The 9,542-nt window shown below is 37.8% G+C and overlaps 1 protein-coding gene across 2 annotated transcripts in view; it reads right to left on the bottom strand.

Moving 5' to 3' along the window:
• The window catches only part of LOC120419349 (hemicentin-1-like), a 134,236-nt gene extending 127,203 nt beyond the window's left edge, over window positions 1-7,033 (bottom strand). For both annotated transcript variants that reach the window (XM_039582020.2, XM_052710085.1), the window contains exon 1: window positions 6,224-7,033. The gene's annotated coding sequence lies outside the window, so the exon portion shown is untranslated. The remainder of the gene's footprint in view (window positions 1-6,223) is intronic.
• Between the last annotated feature and the right edge of the window lie 2,509 nt (window positions 7,034-9,542).

Here is a 9,542-nt window from a genome sequence, read left to right on the forward strand (position 1 = left end):
ATCAATATGGTAAATGCTATGCTGGATTTTTGACGCGGTTAACCCAAATCACATGAACAATACAATTCCTGACTTAAGTTATGAAAGCTATAGTCATATATGCAAATATATTTGCATTGATTTCTTTAAAAAAATATACTTCTGATATAATTTTCCGACGACATCAATTCCGGAATGATACAACGTCATGATTCGAAATCTGGACACTTAGTAGCATATCATTTTTGTTTTTGTTAAATCACACGGAGAGGCTACGCCCAGAATTTTTAACAATTCAAATTGTTGATTTTACTTTCGAAAATTTAAACAAAAACGTACTTGTTTCTGCCAATTTTCAGTTTAAATAACCAAAATTCAATATTAATGTAAAAATTTGTTGAAAATGCTTATGGCAAAAAAAAAACTAACAGATTTTCCGAACTAAAATTAACGTGCTCAACTGTCCACATGTAAACAACTGTTTCCATGTAAAATTATCATTTAAACCCAAAATATGACCAAAAACCATTTTTTCGAAAATTTGGGTCAATTCTTAGGGTAGATTCAGATTTTGCGGGCAAAATTACATGGAAAAACATATATTAGGACAATTTTCGAAATTCGTTAGGGTGGTCCCATAAGGTTTTCCTTTGAAAATTAGACTTTTTCAAATGAACATATCTCGAGTTAAAAAAAAAAACCGTAGTGCTGGATCTCCTCTTTCAAATGCAACCTGGCGCATAAAATTTGGCTTGCGCCTTTTCGAGATATTCAAGTTTTAAATTTGCATCTTTTATACCTTAAAATCGCTGTAACTTTTGACCCTTAAGTCCAAATTGACTAGTCAAAAAATAGAAATGTTTGTTTTTTAGAGCTCTATATGTGTCCCCGATACCACTTTTCTCTAAAACTTAACCCTGAATTTCCACGTCCAAAAAACTGATTTTTGAAGGTTTGCTCAGATGCTTTCTATAAATTTGGTCGTAGAAGACGTAGATTACGAGATAAAATGTTGGTGTCTTGGAAAAAGTTGCTTGGATTGGCAAGCCCAACACTTTTCTAGGAGACGAAAAAAATCCCAAAAATATTCCTGAAAAGTTAGATTTTCAAAATCACCCTAATAGTGAACCACCATAATTTCCAACCAAACCAAAAGTTGCCCCTTTCCATATGCAACAACTCATCTGAAGACACCAAAGCTCCAAAACTTCATAATTTTACGGAAAATCCATTTTCCACTTTATTTAGCGATCTGGACCATTGTGCAATGTTTGAAGGAAAGAGAGGGGCATATTTTTAACAACACTTTTTAAATGTTTTTTTTTTATTATTTTTTATGCAGGGTCATTTTTTAAAACATTAATCAAACTTTACATGTTTTATAACAATAAAAGTTTAGGTTTTATGCTTTTTAACAGTTATTTAATAACTTCATGCAAAAAAAAAAAAAAATATAATCAGTAAAAAATTTCGGCAGAATCAAAGCGAAAATAAAGCAAAAAACCAGCATCAATTTATGAGGCAGTATTACAAAATTTACTGGAAATTCATATAAAAATATTGCTGACAATAGCTATTTATTGGCTACACGTACGAATATTTTTGTTACCAAAGTAAGACATAAGTTGAAAATAAAGTTAGAAATTCGGCCCAGCTTGTAACGTTAGATTATTAAGGAAATTATACATCGACACTAACATAAGTTTTGTTTATTTAAGATTTTTTTTTGTTATAAACCACTAACAATTTTTAGTCATGCAAAAATATTTCGGTTGATAAATACAACGAAAAAAAATGTTGAAACGTAGTTGAAAAATATGGTCCAGCCTGTTTTTGACAGAGTACAGAAAACCCCAGTATGGTTGTTGATTTCATTCTAGAAATCATACCTGAATGGGGCATACCGCAACGTCAGCCAATGACCGCTACCCTGAATGGTAACGTGTCATCCTGAAATCTGCGATAGTAAAATGGGTATACCGCAATAGATCAAAGTCATGGTCGCAATAGTCTCAGCCCAACAACAAAAAAATGGGAATTCCAACTTTTTTTTAGTTACTTACAGTCAGTAATTTCTGGTTAACAAAATCAACAATTGATTGTTGAAAAATAGCTGTGTAAAAAATTAACCCACACTTTTAGTTAAATTAACCAAGATTTTCTTAGATTTGCCCTTGCCGGTCTATCCGTGCATGTTATGAGTTTCACAAATATTATCAAGATGTACTTAAATCAGTTAAATTTAAGAAAACGTCTGCAAAATATGTTTTATTTTCTAAAATCTTAAAAATCAGAATATAAAATTAAAGCAACTTGAATGCCGGGCAATTTTAAAGACCTATTTGATATCTGAGCCGTTTCGTCAAACCAACAATTTTGATGGATTTTTTGGAAACATTCCATAGCATACATTTAATGGCACATGTCAGGCTGACGTTTGGCGAGGAAGTGTCAATCCCCGTCAAACTTTTCACCGACATGACATGGGAAAGCTTGCCGATGAAATGTTTCAAATTGTAAGTTCAAAAATACAGCTCTGAAAACTTTTTCTTCGAATTCCGGACAGTTCAGTTGTATTTTTAATTTGATTTTGATTAACCGCGGTGTATTTTCTTGAAATAATTCGTTGACGTCGAACCGCAAAAATTGATTGCGGTAGATCGCGGCGGTTACTTTTCTACCACAATGTGAGATCAATGTGGTTCATGCTTTGGTGGATTTTTGACAGTTCGAATTATTTCAAGAAAATCTACCGTGGTCAACCACAATCAAATTAACACAACTTTACAACTTTGGATTAGCTTATGAATTGTTTAAATTTGGACTGAAATTTTAGTGAACGGTCGATATATTTTTAACAACAATCGTGTCCGATCTTTTTGAATTTTTTTAAATCAAGACTAACATTTTAAAAGGGCCAAACATTGAATATTACGCCCATTTAAAATGCTAGTTTAGTTTTTTTATATTTTTTTCGAAAAGATCGGCAAATTTCACGAATGTTTCATGTTTTAATATTGAAAATCGGACCATTAGTTGCTGAGATATCGACATTAGAAAATGGTGGGTTGTTTGGGTGAGACTTAGAAAACTTCAATTTTCCTGTTTATTTTTCTTTTAGCTGCTGTATCTCAGCAACCAGAGGTCAAATCTTCAATGTCTCTTAGACAATATTACAAATTTTCTGAACTTTTCAAAAACAATGTTTTTAGAAATGGTCACTAAGGTTCACTATTTTTAAAAATCGGAAAAATGCAAAAAAATCGGTAAAATCAAACTTTTGGTGGCTATATCTTGAAATCAGAGCCCTTTATCAAAAAATCTATAAAGTACTTTTTGATTGGAAATTCAATTTTACATTTAAAAAATTACGTCAAATTTGTTTTTGCATGAAATTTCGTTTTTTTCCAAAAATCACTATTTATTCAAAAATTCATAACTCGGCGGCAGATTTTTTGACCATGTTTCTCTATGGCTCAAAAGTTGCGGGATTTTGTCCCCTAAAACATATCAAAAAATCTCGAAAATCAAAGAATACGTATTTTGGGAAATTGAAATTTTGTTAAAAAAGTTGATTAAAAAATCTGCAAAAAAAAATTCCGTGTACCTATATTTTCTCAATAGTCCTCAACAATACCTACAACTTTGCTGAAGACACCAAATTGATCAGAAAATTCACTCAAAAGTTACAGCTGTTTGAATATTTACGTACCATTTTTGTATGGACAGCAGCCAAAACTGTATGGAGACTTGTATTGGTGAACCAATGACACAAAATATCTCCTTTGGTCATAAAGAATACCGCAACAAAGTTTAGCCAAATCAAAAAATACAAATAAAATCCATTTCAGGTTTTGGTAGAGAATTGCTCTGCTGTTTTCAACACACATCGCAGAATGCCACCCATTTTCATCGCAGTTCTTCGTCAAAAGAAAAACTCCATTTAAATGATCGAAACTTGCAGAGCACACAATTTTCAATAAAACAATGTCAAAAACTAAACAAAATGAAACACATAGTTATCAAACAGCTATTTTTTCCGTAAGAAAAAAGTCATGCTTGTGCTTGAACAGCCTCTACTCCGAGAAAGTGGGATTTTTTTCGGAAATCCCGTTACGCAATCTGTCTTTTCATTGCCCACGGTTTTCCATGCCCGTGGAATCGCTTTCTGTTCGTCCCGTTCCAAATTTGGATACGTTGTTTTCCTTGTATAATTAAGTCATTTCAAATATAAACGATGACACACATAGAACACTCGTTAAGTTCTCAGTAAAGCTATAAATATCAGCTCTAATTCGAAAAAAAAAATTCATAATTCAGATACCTTTTTCCAAGTGATATCGCCGAGCTGGCACGTGTCAGGTCGTCGAGGTTGTGCTCAGTTGCGGCTCGTTTACATTGTACCAGGTTGAGCACTTACTGCTTCTTATGCTTAATCTGTTGTAGGGGCTAACGATTTTTGGGAATTTTAATTCCCGGAAATCGAGCGTTAAATCTAGCAAATTCTCGGGAATTCCCGGAACCTGGCTGCTGTTATTTTCAAACTGAAATATTCATGCTTTGCGAATAATGCCAAAGTGTTTAATAAATAAAGATAGGCGTATTTAGTGTAATCTAATCAATGGCAAAACATGCTGGGTATCATCTACGTGAAATGACAAACAAGTTCTTCTAAAAGAGGAGTTATAGCAGATGCATGTCTGCATTAAGGAACAGCATTTTTTAAAGGGTTAAAATGGATGAAAATGATCATTTTTAAGCATGTTTCATTTGTGAAATTTTCTCAGGAACACGAATATGATGAAATTATCACCAGAAAATTTAATCTAAGGGGTCCCCCGAGCAAAAATTTACAACCAAAAAATTCTCTAAAAGTAATAGTGTATATTTAATATGTTAAACTGCCTTACCCAAAGCGTTCGCAGTCTCAGATGGTAGTCCCAGATGTCCCCTACAAGCTGCAGGTTGAACCGAGTTGATATCTGGATGGAACACTTTTTTATTTGAGTTTGAAAATTATGCTATTTTTTTCACTAAAATGCCAATAACTCTCTTTAGATTTAACCAAGTCCTTTCAGATGCATTTTGAATTTTGAAGTTAAATTGAATTTTGCCTAAGTTATAGCCTTTTTAAGATTTTTGACGTTTTGAACCTTCAAACTTTGTGTCCCGATTTGCCCCACTTCCCGTTGACCTAGAGTGCTCATATTTTGGCCAGATGCTAGTTTTATATGTACAAACAACCCCTGAAAATTTCAGGCAGATTGGTGAGGTCCAAACGACGTCCCATACAAAGGGGTATGCCCTGTTCGTGGACTCGCTCCTAAATTTCCGTGAATAAAGACAAAAATCTCAGGGATCGTTTCTTTACAATTTGTTTTTTTTTTGTTTTTTTTTTTAACCAAACCTAACTATTTTTGAAACATCAACACATAACGTGCGGCAACAAACCACAAACAAGACAACGTACGTTTTCCCAGTAACGATCATCCCAGGTACAATGGAGAAAGTTCAATGTGATTTAAGTGGATCGAACAGACTTCCCGTTTATAGCTCACTTTTAATTTTGAAGGATTTTTGTCGTAGCAAAGTTCTGTTTCGTGTCATATTTAATTAATTAGTTAGAAGCTGGCGTACACAAAATTGAAGGCTATTCTGTCTGTTTTACACTTTGATATTTTGTAGAATTAAGGTTTGAAGTGAATTTTAATTAAAACGGGTTTTCAAGAACTTACCGAAAACCCTTGTTTGTAGGGGTTTTGTCCGAAGAGGATTTCTAAAGCCTTAGTTTGAGTAAAACTGACTGACTTGTTACCTAAACTTTTCAAATTGAAATTATGAAAAGAGACATAGGAAAACCCCGACAACTGTAAACAAACAACTTGAGTTAAGCGCACATAACTCTTGACTCAAGAGTGCCTGAACAAGAACCGTGTGGCTAGACTTGGCGTTACTGTGCGTCGTTAAGGGCCTCCTTCCTCGTTTAACTACATCGAGCAAAATTATGCTTGCTTCAGGAAAATTAGTTTCCGCAGTCTTTGAGCCGTCCTTGGTAGACGTTCCTATAGGGTTGTAATGGAATATTCAACCCTTTTTCTCGGAAGGTTGGTTGATTCTCCAGCGTGCGCAATATTTCCATTTTTTAATGAAGGTCAACGATCGCAACAGTGCCGTTGGCTACGGGAAACTGAATTACAATTCGCGGGGTGGGAAAAGAAGGGTCGAACAAGTTGGGGATATTCACCTTATTCAACACTGTTGAACCGCAGAACGTTTCTTCACCTGGCGAGCACCACCATAAAGAACGGTATCCTAACGGGGGAGAGGGATATTCCTCCACGGAGTTTGTTGTAATCCCAACTCACAGCACCACTTCCCTAGCACAACATGACGTGATTTATTTTCCTTCCACACCACGTCAACGGGAGTATGCAATTAATAAATCATTGCTTGGTTTACGTTTACAGCAGACTGCTTGTTCGTCCCGCTACCAAACAGCAGCAGCAGGAGTTGCCAACACTTCTAGCCAGCGCAGCAGTGCTGCCATGACCTGCGATGCACCGTACAATTATCAACACACACTGCTCGTTTCAGCACTCTCTCTCTCAGCGGGACACGACACTAGTTTAAAACCCCGCCACGGATCATTAGCACACCCGCGGGGCCCGGAAATGGCCAACCAGCACGTAGTTTTTCACCCCACCATCACTGATATTCCGGAAGTGTTGTGGTCCGCTACTCCGCACACTCTCCGCCACCCTGCTCCAGAGAAATTCCCGTACCACCCTTCCAGTTGCACGTGGAATTAGCCCGTAATAGCCGTCCCCCGCGGAACCGATTCACCACCGCGCCCGAGTCCACTCCAAATGACCTCCTCCTCCAAAAACCACTACCAATAGGTGTCACAACGCTGTTCAGGAACTCCCGACCACAAGAAAAAAAAAAACAGCCCGGAAGAGACCAAGAGAGGGTGAGGGAAGTGTTCCCCTGGCGTCCGCGACGAAATATCCACACACGTGTCCGTCCGTTACGAGTTCGCCGTCGAAACTAATCAATCGGCCGTTCCAGGCCTCCGCTGGAACCGCGCGAAACCGTGGTGAAGACCCTTCGGGCAGGACGACGGTGCGCCTGTGCGCCGCTGGAAGGGAACGGAACCGGTTCGCGAGAGCGGATGAACGGAGTGAACTCCTGTCTCGAAAGAAGACAAGGGGAGAAATTGCGAGAGAAAGGACGGGAGAAGGACTCGCTCTCCGGAATAGGTTTCCGGAGTACATGCCGGCTGGTGGAAAAGTGGGGGTGCGGGGAGTGTTTTGTGTATGTGCTCTGGAAAGGATAGGTCAGGGTGTAGACAAGTGGAGCGCAGAGAGCGAATCCGCTTTGGTGCTGCAGGTCTAGTGGAAGGTTAGACAGGATCCGTTTCGTAGTTTCGGTTGCGGATTATCTGGCGGGAGTTGTAGAAGGCTGACATGAATGGGGGGGTCGGGTCGGTATGTTTTGGGAGCAAAGTTTACTGTTGCCACCTACACCACACAAAAGGAACGGCCGATTGACTCCGGATAGATGGATGTTTGTTTGATTTGGGGGCTATCGGAAGCACATTGCATAAACAGACGACGGACCGCGATGAGTGAGTTGTTGTCTCACTTCAAGATCCGGAAAAGGGTTTGGGCGAACCGATTCTGGGAATTTCTTCCGAGATGTATGGCAGTGATGGTTTTCCGAACTGATACGGATGGATACCAGGAAGGATGACCGCGTCTAATTTCTTGACATCGGGACGACGTATTTGGACACATAGAGACGCTGTCGTTCTATCTTGTCGTTTGTCGCTTTTTGACGTTTCGAAAAAAACGCTTTTTAATGTTTGACCATTCTGTGCACTTTCCCGAAGTTCGGTTGAATTTAGTTGCCAAGGACCCGAGTTCTAATCACTATAGTATACGGTAGTCGAGCTTGTACCTGTGTCAAACGCGTTCTGACCTGAAATCCCTTTGGCCAATTGTCGCACTTATATCAATTTTCTGGCTGTGTCAAGATAGCACGACAAGATTTTTTCGGTTTTTATTGGATATCTCAGAATTGAAATCGGATTATGGGGATCTGTGGAGGTCAAAAGATGAGGCATTGTGAGCTAGGTAAAATTGTTAAAGTCACTCACAAAATGAACATTGAGTGATTTGAGTTCATTTGTGACGTCACGATTTTCTCCTCTCACACACTCACGATCGATATTTTCCCGCTTCCACGATCATCCTACCGCAACAGCGTTTAACCCCAAAAGCCGCCACAAAACCAACTAAGCAAACGCAGTTTAACGGGACGTCATGCGTGGTCGGATCCTAATCTCCGTCCCGCGTGCTTTCATTGCAGTTTTCGGAGAGATTGAGAGACTCAGCGCTGAGAGCGCAGAGTCGAGGAAAAGGGAAGGAGTGATAGAGAGAGAATGCTATCGCTGGGAATCACGAGACACAAGAAGAGATCTCACAAGCTATACACCCTTACCAAAAATCATGATTTTTGAGTTCCAAATCCCACTTTTCATACGAATTTTTCAGTTCAACTCATATAACCATTTTTATGGTTGTAGTACCTGAACTCAAAAAATCGTATGAAAAGTGGGAGAAAATCGTGACGTCAGGAATGAACTCAAATCACTCAAAGTTCATTTTGTGAGTGACTTTAACAGTTTGGCCTAGTTTGACAGCTACATTGTCCCCAGATTTTATGTGGGAGAGAAAAGGAGGCGAATACTTTATGAAAATCATACCTGTCAAAATTCCTAGCCTCAAAATTTTGTCGCGAGTTGCTTTTCTCCTCTATAGTACGTGGTGGTCGCTATGCTCTCACGGTGTATTTTTTTCGAAACCCCAAAGATAAAAAATTCGGTATGTCTGATATTTGGCACCGTGAAGGAAGGGCTCTTTCCCGACATTTTGCGGGGTATACCGAAATATTTCGTCGGGGGTCTAGAACTACTTTTTTTTTGAAGATTATTTTTCGATTTTATGGGATATTTGTTCAAAAAATCACAGAAAATCGGTGCATTCATGTTGGTATCACTCAAATTTCTTATGAATATGCCTTGGGGACTCTAACCAACTATATTTGACCAATATTTGACATCCAATAAAAAAAAATCGAACCAAACTTACCAGATTTCTAGCTTTCTTTGTAATTACCCCAAAATCCAAGCTGGAAACCCTGATACGACCAAAAGTAAGTCTTTTCTTTGTACAATTTGTCATGAAATTGCAGCAACACATTGCCCGGATACAAATTTGAGCATTAAACAATGCAAAACATAGATTATTTATTTAATAAGCTGTTTATTACCCAATAGGTTCCAAAAATTATTTTTTCAATCCTCTGCCACATCACACTATTACATTTTAAAACATTTTTAAATCAATCACATTGTAGAGAACAGTTTTCTGAACAAGTTCCATAAAAAAGAATCAATTTTGGTTCAAAATAAGCAGAGATATGTCAAATTTTCTGAAATAAATAGTGTCTTTCTCCAAAATTTCTTAATTTATTTAACTTTCACATGATGGGCACTGCCT

This window comes from Culex pipiens, chromosome 3 (genome assembly GCF_016801865.2).
Source record: "Culex pipiens pallens isolate TS chromosome 3, TS_CPP_V2, whole genome shotgun sequence".
Taxonomy (NCBI): domain Eukaryota; kingdom Metazoa; phylum Arthropoda; class Insecta; order Diptera; family Culicidae; genus Culex; species Culex pipiens.